Below are 24,217 nucleotides of genomic sequence, written 5' to 3' on the forward strand. Positions count from 1 at the left end.
TCCTAAAGACACCTATACTAGACCTTAGTGACCTCTCCAACTACTGTCCCATAACTCATCTACGATTATTTGGCAAGATCATTGAAAAAGCAGTTTATGTTCAACTCCAAGAGCACTTTTGTAAACCATCTCCGGCATGACTACCAGTCTGGTTTCAGATCACGCTGTAGCCTGAAGACCCCTGCCTGACACATTGTAGACAATGCCCTCTTGACCACAGATGAAGGATACACCTGCCTCCAAGTATTGCTGGACTTCTCTGTTGCCTTCAACCCACCCCACCATCCCACCCTTATATCCACCCGAAAGTCTGAAATGCAATTCACCGTTAATATTCTTCACTAGTTCTTCTCCTATTTTTGGAACCTCAAGTTCACAAAAGATCCCTGTCACCAGTGGAGTTGCCCTGGGTTCAAAATTGTCTCCTGTCATCTTAATCCTTTACATGGAGCAGCTTTGTGCTCTACTCACAGACAACAGCATCAAACTTCACAAATATGTCAATGATATTTAACTCTATTTGAAAGTCTCCTCTGCTTCAGATATCCAAAGCCATAAACATGGCTTACACATCATCCAGACCTGGATGGTCAGCTGCTACCTGCAGCTTAACCCAACCAAGACACAATTCCTGTTATTTGCCATTAACAACAAACACACAGTACAAACCTGGCTGAATGACATGAACCTTGATGGCTTCAAACCGCAACTTTCACTGAATGCCAGGTCATTTCAATATCAGACTGGACACAACCTCACCTTTAAGGAACACATTGCCAAAAAACAAAGACAGTCTGACACCAACTTTCTCTTCTAAACAAAGACAAACTGTTTCTTCCAGAAAGTGACTTCAGAATAGCTGTCCACGTCCTGATACTCTTGCATCTGGATGATGGTAAAACCCTAATCCATGGCCTCCCAGACTCCACAATGGCACCTCTTAGGTGCATCCTCCACATTGTGGCATTTCTCATCCAGGGCCTAAGAAATATGATCATATTACTGCCACTCTGATTGAACTCTACTCACACCCCTTGCCGGCCTGCACCATCTTCAAAACCAGCTGCGTCATTTACAAAGCCATCACAACAGCACCTCCTCTTATGTTGCAGACAAGCTTGCCATCTCTAGTGATTCTCGGCACAACCACAGTCAAGGCACCATCAAGCTGCAGACTACGAAATGTAAAAAATAAAAAAAGACAGGAAGCCTTTTCCCTCTATGCCCAGGTTTTGGAACAACAATCATTGTATTAGTCAAGACCGCCTCAAAGGTGCTCCAATTTAGCAAAGTGTGGACGACTCACCTATTTAAATAATACTAAATCATAATGCATCAACTGTCCATAACCAGCTTCCTCTCCTATTGTTGACTTTATACTTGTACTAGGTTTGCTCTATAGAAATATTATACACACACACACACACACACACACACATATATATATGTATATATATATATGCGTGTGTGTGTGTGTGTGTATATATATATATATATATATATATATATATATATCTGTCAACATGGTCTGCTCCCAAAAAGCTCATAAATAAAACTGTTGGGGAGTACAGTGACAGACTGGTGTGGGCCATGGGGTGCCATACAGGGAATGAAACAGAGGGTAAGAAATAAGGGTAAAACAGAGAGTGGATTGAATGAGAAAAAGATGGGTAGATTCAAAGAGTAAATAAAGAACAGAAGGAAGAAAGGAGTGTGAAAGAAACGTCTAATAAAAATAGAAAAAGTGAACAGTTGGATGGGAAGGTGGAAGGAAGCAAGAATGAAAGAAAGCATGAATGTAACGGTGAAAGAATGAAGGGAAGGATGAAAGGACAAATAGAAAGGTGAAAGGATTTATAGTTGAAAGGGTGAATAGAAGGAAGGACAGAATAATGAACAAAGGGAGAAAGTGAAAAGATGGAAGGGTGAAAAGATGAATTGATGGATATATGGATATAGTGATGGGTGGATGCATGTACATATGAAAGGCTGAAATAATGGAATGTTCGGAAGGATTGAAAGGTGAAGGGATGGTCAGGCTGATGGATGATAAATGGAAGGGTGAAAGGATAAATGGTTGGAAGAAGGATGAAAGGGTGAAGGGAAGTCATTTGCATGCTCTGTGTGATTAGAGATATGGTTTATTGGGGTGTTATTTCATTTTCTGGCTACTTCCTTGCTTGGGTTAGCACCATTATGAGCGCCTGCTTGTGGACTGAAGCAGTCTGCAATGAGAGAGAGGTAAAGCCCAACTTGTGGACAAGGGAAGCGTCCCCACAGGGGGGGCTGAGGCACAAGCTGTAGTTTGAAAGATGCAAAAGGTGGAGTGACACAGACTGATGGGGATCTAATCCATGAGATGTCGACAGCAAGGTTAGTTAGTAGCAGTGCAAAATTTGTAAAAGAATAAGAGCCTCATATACAAGGCCTTTGCGTCATCATAGCATCACTTTTAGCAATGCTCCGGTGGCACTGTGTCCTGCTGCATATATACAAGGCAGCGTTAAGCCACTTTACAGGGCTTAATATGGCCTTGTAAGTATGGGCTGCCCCAACGCAGATTTCTGTGGCAAAAGAGCGTCAATGGGTGTTGCTGTGGGCGTAATGACACAACACCCATTGCTTTTTGACGCTGCCCCAGATTTGCAAGAAATCGTAAACCTGAGGCAGCACCAAAAACGGTGCATAGAGGAGAAATACTTTTATTTCTCCTCATTTTTGGTCTTTTAATGTGCGCTGCATTCTGCAGCACACATAGCAGGAGCAAATTGCCAATAATGATTGCTTATGTGCAGGAAGGTGTCTCTTCCTGCACATAAACAATCACCCCGCAATGCAGGCATCCTTGCGCCATGGTGCAAGGGTGACTGCGTTGGTGCTAGGCAGCTGATTTAGCGCCCGTGCAGGGAAATCACTGGCATGCGCAGTATTTTTGTAAATACAGCTCATACCTGCATTTTGCAAATGATGCAGCTTGGTGCAGCACTATTGTTTGCGGCACCAGGCTGTGTCATTTCCTACTAAAAGAGGCCCTTAGTGTCTGTGATGAAAGTTTTGCTCATAAGCTCACGTCAGTGCTCACAAATATCAGGGGCGCGAATACCCAATACCTATAGTCTTGATTTCACCTCATGCCTTTTTCATCCACCACCAGACCCTCGCTTCCCCTTTATCTCAATCCTCAAGGATCTTATTCATCCATTCCCTGCTTTCTCTCTTTGTCACTGTTCTTTATTCTTTCTCTTCCTCATTGTTCCGCATTTTGTGTTTTTCTCTCTCTCGCTCTTGGTCAAAGTCTGATGAGGACAAAAATGTGCTGGTCCCCAAAAATTAGTGCTGGAGGGTCCCACCTAAGCACTGGCTAACAGACTTAATGGGTAGGTATGGATAATTGGAGCTGTGTGCCATTAGAACCTCGCTGCCACTACATACACTCAAAGTGTGATAATGCTTTCTAACTCCGCATCCCACAAACCAGTTCACAGCTGTAAACAGTGGGGTCTTTGAAGGTACCTCTAGGAATGAATGCGGCTCCTATAGAGTTTCTGCCCTCGTTGGACAGTTAAAAAAACAATTTACTATTTACACAAGACTACCACCCTCTCACTGAAAGGGAAACAGTATTTTTCTGTGTAGCCCATATTCCATAGTTTCAAAATTGAGAGTGCGATAACTTGAAAATATTGCTATTGAATCTCACATTTTCACATTGGGGTGCTGGCATCAATGCTACATCACTGAAGTCTTCGGGATTGTGACAAATCTAAGTCTAACTCAAAGAGCAAATATAGCAAAATGAGTCATGCCCATTCAGCAAGAGAGTGATACCGGCATGATATGTAGCCAGTAGTGAATTTGGAGTAGACTGTCACAAATATTTTTCTAAAGCATGGAGAAGTACCGCACTGTCATTTACAGACTACATTTTCGATTGAAGTGGCCACAAAATTCGCACTGATATGCAGTTTTACTAGTAAAGCTATACAGCACACAAATGATAATGTGTGGAACTTTGTTGTCAACAAGTATTTACCATTTTCACATTAACATGTAAAGAGTCTTGGTTTGTTTTGGCCCTATTAAAATATTTGTTTCAATCACACTTCAGAATTACTAAAAAAATTACTTAATTTGCGCTTTCCTAACTACTGATATAGTTGCACATTTACTTTATCATCATTTAAATGTTTTGTGTTATAAAACAACCAACACCCTACAATACTTCCTTTCCCACTCCCTGAAGCAAGATTCTCAGATTGTTCACTTTACAAAATGTTCTAAGTTTGTATGTCAGAGAAAGGAAGGTAAACACCAAAGCTATGTTAAAAAACATAGGCCCTCATTACGACCCTGGCGGTTGGCGGAGAAGTGGCGGTCTTACCGCCAACAGGCTGGCGGTAAAAAAATTGGAATTATGACCATGGCGGTTACCGCCATGGTCATCCGCCACTTCTCCAATCAGACCGCCAGGGCAGAGACGACCGCTGGGCTGGAGACTTGGGTCTCCAGCCCGGCGGCAGTCACAAGACCGCCGGCGGTATCACAACCCGACTGACCGCCATAGATTTCATGGGGTTGGGAACTGCCATGAAATCCATGGCGTTAAGCAATATCAATGCGAGGGAATTCCTTCCCTGGCACTGATAGGGGTCTATATCACCCCCACCCCCACCCCTGCTTCCTCCCCCCCCCCCACCACCTTGCCACCCCCAAAGGTAGCAGGAGCCCCCTCCCCACCCCTATTCCCAACATTGCAACCCAGACACACACAGTACACGCATGCATACACCACCAACACACATACCCGCACACATATCACCAAACATGCCAACAGCCACACACACAGTCATACACGCACACCCACATACAGACATACACACACACATCCATTCAGACATACATACCGACAGACAAGCACACATTTCTAAACACAACACACCCCGCATGCATTCATGCACTCACACATCCCCTCTACATACTCACACGCACACCTCCATTCACGCACACAGCACCCCCCACCCCCTCCCCTAACAGACGATCAACTTACCTAGTCCGTTGGTCCTCCGGGAGGGGACGGGATCCATGGGGGCTGCTCCGCCACCAGCACCACGTCAACAGAACACCCTCACGCCGAATCACGGAACGTGATTCAGTGGGCGGTGTTCTGTTGACGGGGCGGTGGAGGTGGAGCAACCTCCACTTCCCCGCCGACCGCCAGTATGGCTGCTGGCGGCTCTCCATCCGGAAAAGGATGGAGGGCTGCCAGCAGTCATAATTCGCCGCGCGGAAAACCGCCTGCACTGGCGGTCTTCAGCACGGCGGTCCCTCAGCGGTCTTGCAAAAAGACCACTGAGGTTGTAATGACCACCATAATCAGCAATTTCCCAGAAGACATTGCCTGACATTTGACCTCTATCTTGAACGTATAGCAAATGTGACAATATACAAAAATGTAATGGCATCTTTATTACTCATGCACTTTCTGAACATCAGCATTGTTATCTTGGGGATGCTGCAGTACCCTCGTATCCCTACTTCCGGCACCTTGCACAGGACATAGCTTCCGATTTTTCCCTAGGTGACCAACATATAGGAGCTTTGGTATGCCTTTAGGTTGTTTTTAATAGTGTATGGACTACTTCTGAATCAAGTGCAAGCTACTTGTTAGAAAGCTTGGTACACAGGCCTTGGCCAGCTTCATTCGTGATGTCAAATGTACATGTCAATTTTAGGTAATTTTTAGGTATTAGGTTGTAATAACAGTATACATTTGACTGTTGTTTCAATAAATGTAAGCTATTATAATGTAGATGAGTATGAAATCTTAGCAGAGAACTTTGGTGGTCATTCTGACCCTGGCGGTCTTTGACCGCCAGGGCGGAGGACCGCGGGAGCACCGCCGACAGGCCGGCGGTGCTCCAATGGGGATTCCGACCGCGGCGGTAAAGCCGCGGTCGGACCGGCACCACTGGCGGGGTCCCGCCAGTGTACCGCGGCCCCATTGAATCCTCCGCGGCGGCGCAGCTTGCTGCACCGCCGCGGGGATTCCGACCCCCCCTACCGCCATCCAGATCCCGGCGGTCGGACCGCCGAGATCCCGATGGCGGTAGGGGGGGTCGCGGGGCCCCTGGGGGCCCCTGCAGTGCCCATGCCACTGGCATGGGCATTGCAGGGGCCCCCGTAAGAGGGCCCCTACATGTATTTCACTGTCTGCTGCGCAGACAGTGAAATACGCGACGGGTGCAACTGCACCCGTCGCACAGCTTCCACTCCGCCGGCTCGATTCCGAGCCGGCTTCATCGTGGAAGCCTCTTTCCCGCTGGGCTGGCTGGCGGTCTGAAGGCGACCGCCCGTCAGCCCAGCGGGAAAGTCAGAATTACCGCCGCGGTCTTTCGACCGCGGAACGGTAACCTGACGGCGGGACTTTGGCGGGCGGCCTCCGCCGCCCGCCAAGGTCAGAATGAGGGCCTTTGTCTCTTTAACATATCTTTACACAATCTGTTATTTTTTAAGAATATTGTCCCTCATTACGACTTCAGCGGTCTTTGGAAAAGACTGCCGAAGCCGCTGGCGCCAACATACCGCCGGTGCTGGTGGTATGTTTGGCGCCTTATTATGACATTTCCGCTGGCCCAGCGGAAAGGTCACCACAGCATTGAAGCTGGCTTCTAATCGAGCCGGCAGCAATGTTGAGGTGCAACGGCTGCAGCAGCCAGGCCCAGGGGCCCCCGAGTCTCCCATACCGCCAGCCTTTCCATGGTGGTGTTTACCGCCATGGACACGCTGGTGGGTTACAACTGCCGAAACCGCCAGGACCGCCAGGCTGCAGGCTGGTGACAGCCTGGTGGTAACGGCAATATTACTGTCACTGGTCTGCCACGGTCATAATGTGGTGGTAAGTACTAATGACCCCCATAATTTGGCCACCACCCACAGTACCCCATCAAGCCTCCTGTCATGCCCTGGGCATGCTTGGTTATGTCCATTAACTGTGCCTGTGACCATCATCTTTACTCATTGCAAGAGTATCAACAAGCATTTGCAATGCAATCGTTCTCACCTTTGCTCGAATTACACCTATTCACGTTTTAAACTCCTAACCAGACTTTTCCTGCCACATAAACTGAAAAGTGAAACAGTTTCACATAAGCGAGCCGATGGCCACCATGAAGCGTGAAGGAGACACACAAAAAGAAACAGAAGTTCTCTTGCAGTGAAATGTATCGGCAAAAGTGCAATTATCCATGTAACCGGCAAAAGTGCAATTAGCAATGTAACCAGCAAAAGTGCAATTAGCCATGTAACAGGGTCGATGTCATGCAAAGCCCTCAACTACTGCCCAGCGAGATCGCGCTGCCTGCAAAATAAAGAGTAAAAAGTAGTCCAGAAACCATACGGAAAACATGAAGCATTGTATGTTTCAGTAGTTGGTTGGTGCGCTCGAGGAGGGCTAAACAGCGGAAAAGGCTTGAGGTATGCATGCCTTTCACTAATGAAATGAAGCAAATTTTAAAAGGCAAGCCTACTAACCAACCAAACTGATGGGCGTGGTTAAAAGCCCATAAAGAGATTACACCAGGGCGCTATGTGCTCAACCCTAAAAAAGCACTGCCTAAATCCATATCCTACGTGTCTGGCGTCATTGCATGTGCAGACAAAGATCATAAGCATTAGAATGGCTTTCCGAAGCAACTTAGGGGCACCTCTTCCCTTATAAAATCAAAGGGTGCCCTTAAGGCCACCTCTTTGTGCTAAAATTCCCTGAGTTATGAAAATATCAATCGGCAGCCACCACCCTCTATGGGTCTTATGATTTAAAGATGTTTGTATCCGAATGAAAAAATATTTAATGTCTGTGTTTAGGCCAACACTGAACAAGGATATCTTCATTAATGTATCCGTATGTATCCAAGACACCTTGACTTTGTGGCACTGTGCAACAAAATGCCAAACAATGATGAATGTCCTTTTGCAATCGACTGTGCCCAGTAGCCATGTCAGGAACACCCACAGCAGACAGGCGGGATTCTGTGCTGACCTTCTGTGTGATTTTCTTTGACTTCCACTGTTTTGCGGAGTGGCCCTTCGCCGCTCACGAATCACATTTTTCTATGCAGGCGGGCATGAATTTCGATTAACTTGGTAATAGTCTGACTCGGTATATGTCGCCATATGCAGCTTAAGCTTGCTTGAAGTGGTCCATTACTTTTGCCTGAAACATCTGTCATGTGAGCTGTGAGATGTCTTCAAGTTTTCTGGACTTCTGCAGGAATGTATACCTGAATAATGATTCAAACCCCTTCAATATTTGGGATCTAACAATTTACTTACAATTGTTCTTTACGAAGCTTTTCATGTAAGCGCTCTAATTGACAAATGTGTCTGAGGTTTCCCCAGTTTTTTAGCATGTAGAATGAAAGATGTATCTGCTATTGCATGTCTGTTTTTTTGCGGCAAGAAGCATTTCATTAAACTTTCCTGCAGTCCTGCATATGTGTCATTCTCTGTTTCAGAAAGCCCAAAGATGCTGGCCTGAGTTTTAGGCCCTACAAAGTACGAGGATGCTTCTTTGCTCCAACTGCTCCTTTCCTTAATGCACATGACTGCAATGAAAGATTTCAAAGTGCATGATCCAGTGGGCCCACAAAGATCCCATGTTCCTAGACTCAATTCATCGCAACATATGAAACTGAGGTCATCTGATACATACACTGCTAAAGCTGCCTCGTACCTACTGTCCTGTATATATAAAGTCAGACAAGTCGTGCAAGGACATCTAGGTTCACTCATTATGAGTAACACTCACACGTGGATGTAGTTCTTACTCACGCTATGCTACATTACCAATCTGGTGAAAAGGACTAGAACCTTACTTCAAAGTGTGGCTATGCTCAGAGAACTGCAGTGTGGAAATAGCTTTTAAAACCTGAGGAAGATGCAAAAAAACCTCCCACTGGAGTGGGCACCTTTCAACGGACCCCTCAGATGGTTGGGGGAGTTGTCTTGGACATATCGCAAGCTTCACCATACTAGCCAACAATAAGTAATAAACATGAATTAACCACTAAACTTGCTACCTGCCATTGTAGTGTAGCCTTTTTTTAATGTAGCTTCATGCGCGTTAGCTTAACATATTAGTCCTCTGTGCACTTTGCCCTAGATGCATTTTATTCGACCTCGCACTGTTATTTTACAATAACCAGTTTTATGGTCTTGTTTTTATTTCATTATATCAACTGTTTAGCTTAGTTCAGCACTGTGTTCTCAAACAATGCATTCTTGCTCACTCTGTGCTTCAGTCAAGGCTACAGTCTGGTACATTGCCGGTAAACGTGGTAGAAGTTTAGTCTCTAGTGTTCGTAGAAAATAAACATTCTTACGTAGGGACATTTTCTTAGAACATCTGCGTGTTAGTTATAAAAACATTCACGGACATACACGTACATATGCTATACAAAGCTCGCATAGCACCGCATTAATGAGCAACACTGTGTGTAAAAAATATAAGACGACTTTGGATATCTTGAATGGATTCTTCTGCCAGAATATAGCTCCTGAAAGTCGTGATTTAACCAGCTTTAGCGCACTAGGCTCTCATAAAAAAATCTGTTGTTTGCCTCAGGGGTATAAGAACAGCCCAGGACTGTTTGCGGCTATTGTTTTGCACGAGTTAGACCCTGACGCATTGTCATATGTGGATGATATATATCTCACAGAAGGCGAGTTACAACAACATTTAAGACGAGTGGCCCGCATTGTTGTAGGGTTTTCCGAAATAGGCTACACATTTAACTTTAAAAAATAAAAAATTGCCATCCTCAACGTCCTGTTCTTGGGATATGAGCTGTTGAATGAAGGGAAGAGCCTAGCGCCACAATTCTTAGAAAAGTGTGCACAATTGTAACCACCAAATACGATTAAGAAACTCCAATCATTATTGGGCTTTCTGAATTTTGGCAGAACATACATTCCGGATTATGCTACACGCATAAAGTCTTTATATGAATTAATATGTCCCGACTTTTCAAGCAAATTTTGGACAATAGAACATACACATACTCTTCGAGAGTTACAAGCAGATATGCTCGCAGCAAAACATCTACACACACGGGACAATAAGACACATTTGGTCATCAGGATGATAGCTGGGACCATAGGGTTTACTTATGTCACATTTAATGAAGGTGAGACAGTCCCAAGAGCATACAAGTCACACTTGTATTCCGCTGCAGAGCAACGATTTGCACCCACAGAGAAAATTCCCACTGCTGTACAGATGGCTGTTATTAAAGAGAGACCTCTGGCTCAGGGAAAACACATTATTGTCGTTTCTCCTATTCCGGCCCTTGAGGCTGTTACAAAAGCTAGCATCCCGAACACAAAAGCACTCCACCCAAGATGGATTCAATGGGCCATGTCCTTGACAGCCACTGATGTAGACTACATTTTTTACCCTAAGTTACAAACTCAGGAATTTCTACAATATGAAGTTGGATATCCAGTTCCCGCTGACACGTTGCCTATTGATCAATATCAAGTAGTCATGTACACCGATGGCTCTGCGCAACCAGCGAGTGGAACAAAACACCAATATTCTGCTGCATGTGCAGTAGTGAGCGGCTATATGGAGGGGGAGAAATTCTGCCCCAACATACTTATACACAGACTTTAGGGGGTTGTAAAGCACAATTGGCTGAGCTCAAAGCTCTACTAATGGGTCTAGAACATACGGATCCGACACAGTTCACACTGGTTGTTTGTGATTCGTATTATTGCATCCAGTCTTTTAATGAATACCTACATTACTGGCGCTTGAATGGGTTCAGAGATTCAAAAGTCAACACCATCAAACACAGACAACTGTGGGGGAAGGTAGCAGATCTGAAAGAGACGCTACCCAAAGTCCATGTTTTGCATACACTTGGACACCAGCGCGTTGGAATACACGTTGCTGGAAATACTTTGGCTGATGAAGCCGCAAAGTCGGCAGTTGCGGTTGCCAGTGTAGCTGCAGTGACTCATTCGAGTTCCAAACCAGACACAGACATTGTGGCTGCCATAAAAGCTACGGTTGATGGCACGCCTTATCCTAAGGGATATCCTAATAAATACCAATACTTTATGGGAAGTATGCTGAATGCTGAAGTTAAGATTCCAGGCGTAGGCGTACGCGACATCCCCAATAAAGGTGTAAGACCAGAATTGAATAAAGAGGCACATGAGGGAGTGGCGTCTGCACATGCTGGCGTGGCAGCTACTATTTCGCTATTACAGGCCCGCTATTGGTGGCCTGGTCTCTATAAAGAGTCCAAGCAGTATGTCCTTTGTTGTGACATCTGTCAACAAATTAAAGTATCAACAGCTAAGCGCCCGCCGCAGCCACCCCTCTTAATTTCAAACAGACCATTACAATGTATGTACTTGGATCATTGTGGTCCACTGACACCGGATAGTGCATACAAATACAGTATATCCTAGTTGCTGTTGATTCTTGCTCCAGATTTGTGTGGGTGTGGCCACAACGCTCGGCTGACGCTCGGACTGTTATTAAAGATTTGCGAGTCTTTGTCGGTACATATGCAGTTGCGGCATTCCATTCGGACCAGGGCCCTGCCTTTGCCTCAAGGGCATTCAGGGACACCATGGCTTGGTTGGAGGTCCAGCTCCAGTACTCGTCTCCATTTCATCCCGAGGGAAATTCTGTTGTGGAGCTATTAAACCGCGATTTAAAACAATCCTTAACAGCCAGAGTCTTAGGGACAGGTCGTAGTTGGCTAACCCACCTGTATGGAGTTCAGAGACCACTAAATAAGCTGCCTAGAAGGTCCCTGGGGGGTCGTACTTCATATGAGTGCCTGTTCGGAAGACAAACGTTTGTTCCGGATCTTGATGGTCCTGGTGTGGAGACGGCGTAGACACCTTTTGACATAAATGATGGTGTCACTGTTTTACAGGACTTACAGCAGTTCCGTGAAGATAACTCTTCTAAAAGTGCTGCCTCCACAGGAATTAAGGATGTGCCAGTAACACCTACCGGCTGGATTCCCAGGGTTGGGGATCTTGTGCGTGAAAAGGTCGCAGTGAAAAAATAATTTGGCCCTTCTTATTGTGCACCAGTCCCCGTGTTGGGCATACACGGCACCACAGCTGTTATTCTACCCCCGTTCCCAGGTGCCAAAGAAAATCGCTTTGTTTCTATTGACAATGTCAAGTTACAACATGTGGCCAATTCTACACAGCCGACCAAGAGGAACGTCCAGTAGTTCCCGAATCCCTCTCGCTACTGGAGAAGAAGTTCTGCTTCAAGTTGTCTATACTAACACTGGTGCCTCTCCGAGCTTGGCGAGGGTGGATGATGATTTTGCATTAGTTCCACTAACAACGACCAACTTAGAAACATTTGATCAAGTCACCATGACTACAGATGTGATGGATGGTGCTGTCTACAGTGTACCACTGCGAGAAACACCAACTCCTCCATTGACTATGGCGACGCCTTTTTCACGAACTGCCTCTGGTTACTATGCCGACAACAACGATGGTCTATCGGACTCGTTTGCCTCTTCGATTGCTGACCTGTCAGGTCCACGTAAGCTGATGCGTTGGCTTAAAGATACGTATTTTGTTTCTCCATGGAACTATCTGTGGCTTTTATTGACTATGCTAGCATTTTTTCTTTGGATTGGGTTTGTCATTACCTTTTTTCTGTTGATACATGGTAATTTTCTTCCTGAAAGATCAGCGGTTGAACAGGTGGAGGAGGTGTTGAAACCACATTTTTCACCACATAAGGTTCGGAGAGACTTGTCCTTTGTGAACATTTCTGCAGTGCAAATTCCAGATGGGACTGTGTGGGATAAAGTAATGTTTGATATATATGGTCCCACTGAAATAATTCAAATACCGTATGTGCTAAAGTTATCAATGAATGATGTAGCAATACCAGGCATTGTATCTGATGATTGGAATGTGAAGACAGTTGACTCAATGATGACAGAATTGCAATATTATACTCTCTATGAAAATGAAGATGTTTACCAGTTTAGGGACAATTATGGTGACATGTTTTGTTATCATTATTATGGGCACCACTTCATACATAGAGCAAGTGCTCCCAAAACGATATTTGACTATACGCAATGGGAACATTGCCCGACTCCTCCGCAAGGGAGTTCCAAAACTTATTTTGACAAATTCACATATTTTTCTGGGCACCACCAAAAGAATGCTGAGTCATATTATTTTAAGTTAACTCCCACAAAAGATAAACAAATGTTGCTGACCAACACGAAATTCCTATATTCAGATTCTTGTTTCCCGATTGTCAATTGAAGGTTATGAATATTGGTCAAAAAATGTTGATTTGAAAAGTGTTTGGGTAACAAAAAATTGGCAGACCAAGGGTAGAGAAACATTGTTTAGAGCATGTCTCATTCCCGTTCAAATGATTTTTTTAAATGAAACGGTACAGCAGACCAGCTGCTTAGGTTTAGCTACAATCAGAGAATTAAACATGGCCAGTATACCTGCCCCTGCAAAAATTAATAATTGGCAGAAATACATAAATGCCACCTTTAGTGAGCTTGCTGAATGGGTCCAGAATGGTACATTTAACACTTCATTGGCACGTCCAGGCGGGTGGTTATTGTGGCCAGTATTGATACCAATGGGTGTCATCAACGTTTTGTCACCTCCTCGGGGGGTTTCCGAACGAGTAGGTCAGACCCTCGCTATATCTCACCAGAACATGCTGAAATAATTATGACATATAGTGTGGGAAAATTGTGCCAGCAATGGCTGAAATCATGCTTGCTAGATGCTGTTAAGACACATCTCACTCTCCTGTCTAATGACACTGACTTACAAGATTTTTTGTCAGGCCCGAAGACACCATGTAGGAAGCGTTTCTTGTATGAAGTATACAATGAAATATGGAAGCTTTCCCAGCAAGAGGCTGCAGCCCGGTTAAGGCAGATAGATCAGGAAAATCTGAAAAAGGCATTAGCTGCTGTGGATAATGGAATTCACACCTTGTCCAACCGCATTTATACAATTAACAACATTGTTTCTTCTGCTATAGACATTATACAATCTGATATGTCTTCTTTATATCATGGACAGAGTCAGACCAGGTCCATTATGCAGTTAGGTTGGATGCTTCAGACTTTGATGGTGGGTCGCGTTCCGTGGCAGCACATCAGTGCCAGGGAAATATTTTTCTCTTTTAATTTGACGCGACAACAACAACTAATGGCTAAGAAGGAGGCGACTTATGTCATGCTTATCATTGAAAAGTTAGAAAGATTGCCTTTTACCGTGGCTGAGATCCCCTCAACGGAGTGGTTGATACACGGGGTGTAGTGCTTTCCTCTTATTTAGTTTCTAAGCACTAACATAACACAACAGAAATGCACTTCTGAGGTCAAAGAAGACTTTTATTGTTGTTAATTCTTCCCCAACCACAATATTTATGAATGACGAATTAGTAGCTTTCAAGTCCGCGTTAATCAAACAAAATATATCAGTTTGCAATATACACAGCAGGTTATATTTATAAGATATTGAATGCAAAGCAAAACAAATACTTCACCGTGTGGGAACTATCTACAGCTTCATCTTTCTAAGGTCTGCAAGCTGATGACCCCTGTCAGCCGCGAGAAAGAGAGATTCATCTACCCACACGGGATTGCTGGCAGCCTGCGCCAAGCTCCAGCACGAGGTCCGGCAGATTCTAATCTGACCCTCTGCAGCCTGTTACATTCGTTACAAAGGTGTGCCCCCTCCTCTCAGACCTGGGAAACTGAGCAAGCCTTTTGGAGACTGGCCAGGTCTCCAAGACTACTCCTGTTCCCAAGCTCAAGCGAAGAAAAAACAACACCCATGTACTCTCTCTTATCAGGTCTAGTCTACTGTGAGAACAAAACATCTTGGTTCATCTTGTACAAAAACACAGCTTGGAAAAATACAGCTTGGATTCTCAACTGCAATGTCTAACTCCACGTTAAAGGCAATAGGCAGCTAACCTAAGTATCAAATGCAATGTCTAGTGTCATGTCAAAGCCAATAAGCATCTAAGCTGAATACAAAATGCAATGTCTTATATCATGTCAAAGCCCATAGGCAGCTGAGCTGAATACAAAATGCAATGTATAATATCATGTCAAAGCCAATAGGAATACAAAATGCAATATATAATATCATGTCAAAGCCCATAGGCAGAATATCTAATAGCATGTCAAAGTCAATAGGCAGCTAAATTGAATACATCATGTCAAAGCCAATAGGAATGCAATGTCAAAGCCAATAGGCGGCTAGACTGGATACAGCATGTCAAAGCCAATAGGCAGAATACAGAATGTAATGGCTAATGCAATGTCAAAGCCCATAGGCGGCTAAACTGAACAAAACATACCATGTGCTACTGGTGAACATTGAGCAACTAATATGCGCAGTGGTGAAACACAAAGTCATTGGTCAAAACAAACTTTATCAAATGGCAGTACATTCCGCCCTTTGACCAATGAATTTTTGTTTCACATATCTCCTGTTTCAAACAAAAAACAAAAAAAACATCAGATCAAAGTAATCCCTGTAAAGCAATAGAAGTGGATTAACACATTGATTTCATAACCTTTCACATCAGATACATCTACATAGAAAAGACTGGGCAATTTTTTTTTCTCTGAATGAGTCTCTATTTCAACAGTGTTAGCAATTTGATGTGGCATGAGTTCTACTCATGTAAAGAGGCACGGTCCACCTGAAAGGTTTGCTGGAAGGTAGGCAAAAGTCAGAGTTCCATACGAGAGGGAAAAAAAAAGAAAAAAAAACACAGCTTAGTTCCAGTGGAAGAATGCAATCAAACAAGTTGAACTTGAACTGAAGGCGCAGTTTGCGCAAAATGGATCCATGGTGCTGGCACTTTACTCAGCCAGGTTCAGGTTGGGGATTCGGTCCCTTCCCCGACCCCACACGCACACACCGGAAGGGGGACCACGCAGCACACTCAGGGACAGTGGCGAAACGTGGTAGGATCTGCAAAAGAAACAAGTATGACTTTTCTTGCAAATAACATTTTTCATTTAAACTGCACCCTTCCTCTTTCTTTCCCTGTTTTATAATCAGCAGGACGTTTTTGAGGCCCTTTGTTATATTTTCTGCAGGTTCTGGAGGATCACTTGGGGCTTCAGCCCACACATCAGCACTGAGGTTTTTATCTGCTGCGCCACAGCTTCCCTTTTCTTGCACTGTCAGAAGGGCTGGGGCAGACTCATTCTTTACCAAACCTCCATTCACTGCACTTTCGTCAATTTGGGCCATTCTGTCTCCAATTTGTATGAATGAATCAGATTCTTTTCTAGGTATCAGCATAATTTCGATTTTTCCTTGGTAATTTGCAGCAATCACTCTCCCTAAAGCCTGATCAATTTGCCATTTCTGTTCTGGTAACTTTCCTCTCCCCAACTGCTCTGTGAATGCTTGCATGACAGATTGCTTTTGTGCGTGCTGCACAGTTTTTATCAAATCTAGGGGAATGTGCATCTCTCTCATCTCTGCCCACCTGTAAGTGTCCTTTTCTCTCAGCTGTTCACATTTCTGGGGCACCCACTTAGCCATCCCCACTAAGGCAGAATTCTGGGTGTACACTTCTCTCTCTGAATTTTTCTCATTAACATCTGCAAGGTAATTGAACCACAAATCAGCGTAAAAATGACACATCTCATGTAGCTCTTGCTTTAAAATCTGACACACATTATACAACGCTGTTCCTTCTACTGTGCCAGAAAGCAACATTTCAGTCAATGAATCATTAGTAAAACAAACATGCTTTTTATCTTCAGTGGACACGAATTCAAATGGTGCACTCAACTTCATTGATAATTCTTTTACCTGTGGTACTCTAGCCCTGTCTTGCAAGTGCCAGATCCATTGTATGATTCTAGCTAGGGGCACTATTTTCTTTCCTTGTTCTTGAGTTACATGTACATCAGTATTTCCTTCTTGCACTGCGCAGAAACCTAAAGTCTGCATTATTTCATTTGCCAAATCACAAGCGCGCAGTTGCATATTATTTTTCACAGTGACCATATACAAAAGTGTTAGGATTTCACTCAAATGAGGGCTTTTCTGTTTCCAAAAATCAAACAAGCTAATGAAAGTCGGCTCTTGCTCTAAAATCTTTCGTTTTACTTGTGCATTTTGCAACGGTAACTCGTAAATCACATTCTGGTCTCTCTCGTCCGTGTTATCAGTTAAGGAATGCGCTTTCACTGCCAAAAACCCTGGCTCACACGAAAACTCAGTGCAGCTCGGAGCTGTCTTAACCCCCTCATTACTGGAATGGGACAAGAAAGATTCTTGATTTTTATAACTTTCAGCATTATTTTGAATTATTGTATCCTGGCTAATTTGCTCACGTAAATTCCTATTTTCATGTTCCAACTTCCTACATTTCTCCTGCATTTCTCTGTAAGCAGATAAAGGTATCCAGACCTTTCTGTCATCATTACTTCCAAAACACACGTTTTCTACACATGCATTTTCTTCTGTAATTCCCCAAACAGAAAACAATTCACAGTTTTTCTTAGCACCATCAGGCAGTTTAACAACACATGACATGGTCTGCCGTGCTACTGTGATTCTCCAAACAACAAACAATTCACAGTTTTTTGTAGCACCATCAGGCAGTTTAACAACACATGACATGGTTTGCCGTGCTACTGTGATTCTCCAAACAACAAAAAAACAATTTCTGTAATTCTCCAAACAACAAAAAAACAATTACACTTTTAAAGTGTGCACTTAGAAATCTACCAACTCGTCAACACCCTCTTAATCACCTCTTAATGACCGACCCCACTCCTGGTACCAATTGTAGTGCTTTCCTCTTATCTAGTTTCTAAGCACTAACATAACACAACAGAAATGCACTTCTGAGGTCAAAGAAGACTTTTATTGTTGTTAATTCTTCCCCAACCACAATATTTATGAATGACGAATTAGTAGCTTTCAAGTCCGCGTTAATCAAACAAAATATATCAGTTTGCAATATACACAGCAGGTTATATTTATAAGATATTGAATGCAAAGCAAAACAAATACTTCACCGTGTGGGAACTATCTACAGCTTCATCTTTCTAAGGTCTGCAAGCTTATGACCCCTGTCAGCCGCGAGAAAGAGAGATTCATCTACCCACACGGGATTGCTGGCAGCCTGCGCCAAGCTCCAGCACGAGGTCCGGCAGATTCGAATCTGACCCTCTGCAGCCTGTTACATTCGTTACAAAGGTGTGCCCCCTCCTCTCAGACCTGGGAAACTGAGCAAGCCTTTTGGAGACTGGCCAGGTCTCCAAGACTACTCCTGTTCCCAAGCTCAAGCGAAGAAAAAACAACACCCATGTACTCTCTCTTATCAGGTCTAGTCTACTGTGAGAACAAAACATCTTGGTTCATCTTGTACAAAAACACAGCTTGGAAAAATACAGCTTGGATTCTCAACTGCAATGTCTAACTCCACGTTAAAGGCAATAGGCAGCTAACCTAAGTATCAAATGCAATGTCTAGTGTCATGTCAAAGCCAATAAGCATCTAAGCTGAATACAAAATGCAATGTCTTATATCATGTCAAAGCCCATAGGCAGCTGAGCTGAATACAAAATGCAATGTATAATATCATGTCAAAGCCAATAGGAATACAAAATGCAATATATAATATCATGTCAAAGCCCATAGGCAGAATACCTAATAGCATGTCAAAGTCAATAGGCAGCTAAATTGAATACATCATGTCAAAGCCAATAGGAATGCAATGTCAAAGCCAATAGGTGGCTAGACTGGATACAGCATGTCAAAGCCAATAGGCAGAATACAGAATGTAATGGCTAATGCAATGTCAAAGCCCATAGGCGGCTAAACTGAACAAAACATACCATGTGCTACTGGTGAACATTGAGCAACTAATATGCGCAGTGGTGAAACACAAAGTCATTGGTCAAAACAAACTTTATCAAATGGCAGTACACGGGGTTATTAATCTGCCTATTTATACATAACAATTCAATTCTTGTTTAAAACATGTTCCTGTAGGTAGATATGAGAAGCTATGAGATAGTTACATCCATGAGGTGTGGGAGCTTCCCTTCTTATACAAATGCCTCAATGGCATGAAAGAGGTCTTTCTTAGCAGCAGTGTATGTGAGACTTCAGTCAGCCATTCAATGATTTCTAAGCAGCTGTCCTTGCATGGGGCGTGTAACGCCTTGGTTGCGAATTTGCCTTGCTATGTGAAGGGAGTTCCAGTCCCCTTGATTAAACGCACGTTCCAGGTGCTTTCAAACGGCAACTACATCCTCCTCAATAGTGAAGACTGTTGTGGTATGTGGGCTGGAATAGTTTATGTTGTTTCGGTCACTAAGGTTGTTACTTGCTGCGGTAATGTGTTGATTCCCCCCACTAAAACTAGGGAGGTAGCAGATATTTGGCCTCACATTGCTACTTCCAAGGTGAATTTTGACAAGTTAAGCAGACTGAAGGCTTTGTTGTTTCAGAAGCATGTGGCCCTTACATCTGCACGCGAGACCTACGCACTTCAGGTGGCAAGGTCATCGGCGGCAATACAGTCCCTGTTAAATACAAACTTTCCGAGCCACTTTGGTGAACTTGTGGGACGTGGATTTAATGCTTCCAGCACGGCTGGATTACCACATTTTTTCAAAGCTGTTGGTATTGGTTTCGTTCACACGTTCTCCTCCATATTCGGTTTCATACCTTTGGCTATTCATTCAATTTTCTGAAGCATCTGGGGGATTTCCGATAACTTTGGCTTTATTAGCCGGCATTTTGCTGTTGCTGTTGTTTTTCCGCAATGGCTGTCCCGCCGCAACAAAGACGAATGATGGTGCTCCCATCAGCGCACCTGTGTCGTGAACGCATGATACAGTACTTTGGAGCAACACTCCTGGAATATTTGGAGTGTAACTGGCCTCTATCATTCAGACCGGTTTTGGATTCTGTGCAGCCCGTGTTTCGGTGCCGCTGGTGCTCTTTTGAACATGCACTGGACGTTTGTCTCACACAGCGACGCTCCCAGTGGTTGATGCTGATCTGTTGATGTTCTCGATGAGGGCTCATTACCAGACATGCGTGCTGCGGCTGCGTTTGCTTCGAGAGGCTGCTTATGAAATACCCTTCCTGGAGGGAGTTGATATTAACTTGTTGATAGGCACTGCACAGGATGACGCCTTGGTTGATGCTGAGGCTTTGGAACACACCTGCTCCTTGATAGTCTTTGGCATGGATTTTCCGGTTTTGTCATATGCCGAAGTGGAGAATTTCCTGCTTTCCATGACCAACGCTTGATTTGGACTTATTCAAAATGGACATTATCCTTTGAATTCGGCTTTGGCCACATGCTCATATTTTAAATTACAAATAACTATGCTTGTGTGTCCTCTTAACTTGTTGAAATTGAATAGTTTTTTAATGTTATTTTAGCTTAGGGCATTTTTAACTTTGGCTTAAACCACTTTCTACCGACAAGGGGATGGTGTAGTGTAGCCATTTTTTAATGTAGCTTCATGTGCGTTAGCTTAACATATTAGGCCTCTGTGCACTTTGCACTAGATGCATTTTATTCAACCTCGTTACTATTATTTTACAATAACCAGTTTTACTGTCTTGTTTTTATTTCATTATATCACACTGTTTAGCTTAGTTCAGCACTGTGTTCTCTAACAATGCATTCTTGCTCACTCTGTGCTTCAGTCAACGCTACAGTCTGGTACATTGCTGGTAAACGTGGTAGAAGTTTAGTCTCTAGTGTTCGTAGAAAATAAACATTTGTACGTAGGGACATTTTCTTAGAACATCTGCCTGTTAGTTATAAAAACACTTTCTAGTCCTAGTACAGGCAAGAGGGAGATTCCAACCAGGAACCTACAACTAGATGCTGACTGTCCCGTTGCAGATGCTGATGCAGAATACAGGCCTTTGCTCAGGTATGAGGGTTGATGTCCTCCCGGGGAAACCTGAAAGGCAGGCTTAGAGCTCTACATGCTGTGCTCAGATTATAACGTAGAGAGAACCCCATATAGTTGCACTATGATAGCCTTATTCTTGTGCTTCACTCTCATTGTTACTATTTTAATTCTATTGTGTTGTATAGTTCTGGTTATTGCAGCTCACGCTTTGCTATCTAAAATGCAGTCATTTTATTAAACCAATCTTTAAAACTTAAACTGCCTTTGTCATTTGTATATGAGACCGCATTGTGTATGAGAGAACCGGTTGTGACCTGAGTGACCACGACTTCCCTGGGAAGTATTGAGATGTAATGCGCTCGGCTGCCCAATTGTCTCTTCCCTTTGGGAGAGATAAGGCACTGCTAGTTAGCCGGAGCAAAACCCGGATTTAGAGTGACAAGGGTCCTTCACTGTGGGTCAGACTTAGTCCCCCACACTGTGAGCGATCTTGCCGCTCAAAATCCAGTAGTCTCATTAGGATAGTGAGAGCCTACGCGACACCATAAAGTATTTTATTTTAGCATCCATGGTGATATTGATGCCAAATGCTTTGTGAAAACACTTTCTCATTTCACGTAACATATACCTGTTAACTCACCTGCATTTAGCAAGTGACATCTTTTTACTTATATTCAATTGCAATACGAACAAAATGTCTCCATAGACTTTAATAGAGCCATCAACTTTTCAAACCTTTTCCTCCCACCAAAGATGTGTATATTCCCCATTGACCTTATTGGGATCACCCTTTTAAATGCCTGACTTCACCTGCATTTTTCAGGCAAGAGGTTAACACAATGCTTTAAATAGGTAGGTACTGTCAGTTGCTGAGTAACTACACTACTTTAATTTAAAGAGGAGAGTTCCAGCACTTCTCAGTAGCAGAAGGATACTCAGGGATAGTGAGTACCTTCATATTCATATTTCTATTTGAAGCACTAGGTGACAGGTATGTAAATGTGCCTGGTTGCAGCAGTGGTTTAAGTGAATTCCTCTTTTTGCATGCTCACCCCCAACGTTTTGGACCAATGCTGCTGTTTGTTTGTTTTTTTAGCTCAGGAAATGCGCTGATGCCTGCTAATCAAACCTCTTTGCCAGTGCTTTGGCCCTTAAAAATGTAACATTAGATTGGCTGTACCAAATTGGCAGAACTTTACTTATCAGATCCCTTGTATATGGTTCCAGGGGTACTCAGAGCCTTTAAGTTAAAGGGATCCACCATGGCTGCAGCACAATTTATGCCACCTCGGATGTGACATCATGAAACCATGACTTCCAGCCTATGACTGCAGACCGAGAGGTCAGTTTTAAAGTGCTAGCACGACTTTGCCATTGAAACTAAGGGAAAAGCCCAATACTCCAGTTTTTAATACATATTAATAAATATATACATAATATATATGGATATATATATATATATATATATATATATATAAAATATATATATATATATATCCATATATATGTACATATATATATATACACACACACACTTGTACAAAACCAATGAAATTCAGCAGTTATAGTCAGAGTTCTTTCAAGTAACTATAAGTTGCGCCCCAAGGTAACTATAACACGCACCTTCGGCATGCACAGCTAATTACTCCACCCATATCATTGAAGGCATCTTCTATGCCATCTTTCACATTATCAGTGCAACATTTGAAATAAAATTATTGATGAGACAACTGTGAATGCCACGCAAAGTTTTTTTGTCAAAACTTTTACTGCAAATGTTACATTGATATTAGCAACGATGTTATCAAAGATGTTACGAGTGCCGTAATATGGGGGTTAATTAGCAGTGCATGGCAGGGGTGCGAGTTATAGTTACCTTAGGGCGCCAGGTATAGTTACAAGAAAGCACTCTAGCTATAACTGCTGAATTTCTATAGTTCTGTACGAGTAAATTCAGAACCTTACATCCCTGTAAACTTTGTTTTTTTTCAGTGAAGATCTATGTTTTTTTTAACATGTAGTAATTTTCAATACTATACTTTAATACAACTACTGCAGTACACAACCACTATAGGCACCCAACCGTGCATGGCCTTTGACCGTGCGCAGTAGGGGTGCCCACAAAGTCTGGCCTGCAGGCAGTGTCTGTGGCCAAACCCCGTAACCATCCAGCCCCATGCTGTGCATGGCCCTTTGGCCATGCATGGCGGAAGTTGGCTGCAGGCTCTCTGGGTGTGAGAATAGGCGTAAGAGGCTGTACCTAGAGGTGAGAGTGGCTGTCAGAGTGTGTACATCAGTGTTTCAGTGGGTGTACATCAGTGTTTTAGTGGGACCCGCATTGACGTAGGAGTGCGGGTCTGTGAGTGCGTGCATGAGGATGTCAGTCGATCTGGGAGTGGGTGTGTGACAGTCTGAGGGGGGTGTGTGAGTGGGTGCGTAACTGTTTGAGTGGGTGCATAACTGTCTGAGTGGGGCTCTGAATAGGTGCTTAAGTGTCTGGGTGGCTGTTTGAGTGGGAGAAATTGATTGAAAGAGAAACAGAGAGAGAGAGAAAGAAAGTTAGAGGGAGAGAGGTAGAGGGTATTATAGGGTTGCATTTCTGATATACTTAGATTGGGATATTTGTGTACAATTTAAAATAAAAAATGTATCTGTCATTTAAAAAAATATATAATAATTTGTACTTCACAAAAAAAGAGGGAAATTAGTTTTTTTTTTTAGCCTTTCATGGGCTATTTGGGACAGCGAGGGAGCCTTCAAGGGCTTCCCCGTGGTTCCTACATATTTATTTGTTATTTTACCAAATGCCCTTTACAGGCTATATGATGCCGCAGGATAAGCTTCAAGGCTTCCCCCCCCGCTGCTATTGCTTCAGCAAGCAAGGAACTGCTTTTAACAAGCTCCCTGTATGCTGAAGCATTTAATCTCTGTTCCCTGCAGGTGCGCAGGGGACAGAGATGAAAGCACCACTGTTTGTCCCGCTGTCAAACAGCGGAGTGTTTGCTGTGGCTTGTCTACAGCTTCAAAGCTGCAGCCAAGCCACAGCAAACAGCTATGTCCAGAGGTGGGCACCCTGGGACATAGCAGGAGCTGGCCCTGGGTGGTGGTGGTCCCCAGAGCCATCTGGGCTCCATGTGGGGGGCCGTGCAGTCCCCGTCCAATGTGCAGATAGCCCCAGGGAGGTGGTGGTCCCCGGGGGCTAATGGACTTCTTTTCATTGTTTGCCCCGGGGTGGTGGT

This window comes from Pleurodeles waltl, chromosome 6 (assembly GCF_031143425.1).
Source record: "Pleurodeles waltl isolate 20211129_DDA chromosome 6, aPleWal1.hap1.20221129, whole genome shotgun sequence".
NCBI classification, from domain to species: Eukaryota; Metazoa; Chordata; class Amphibia; order Caudata; family Salamandridae; genus Pleurodeles; species Pleurodeles waltl.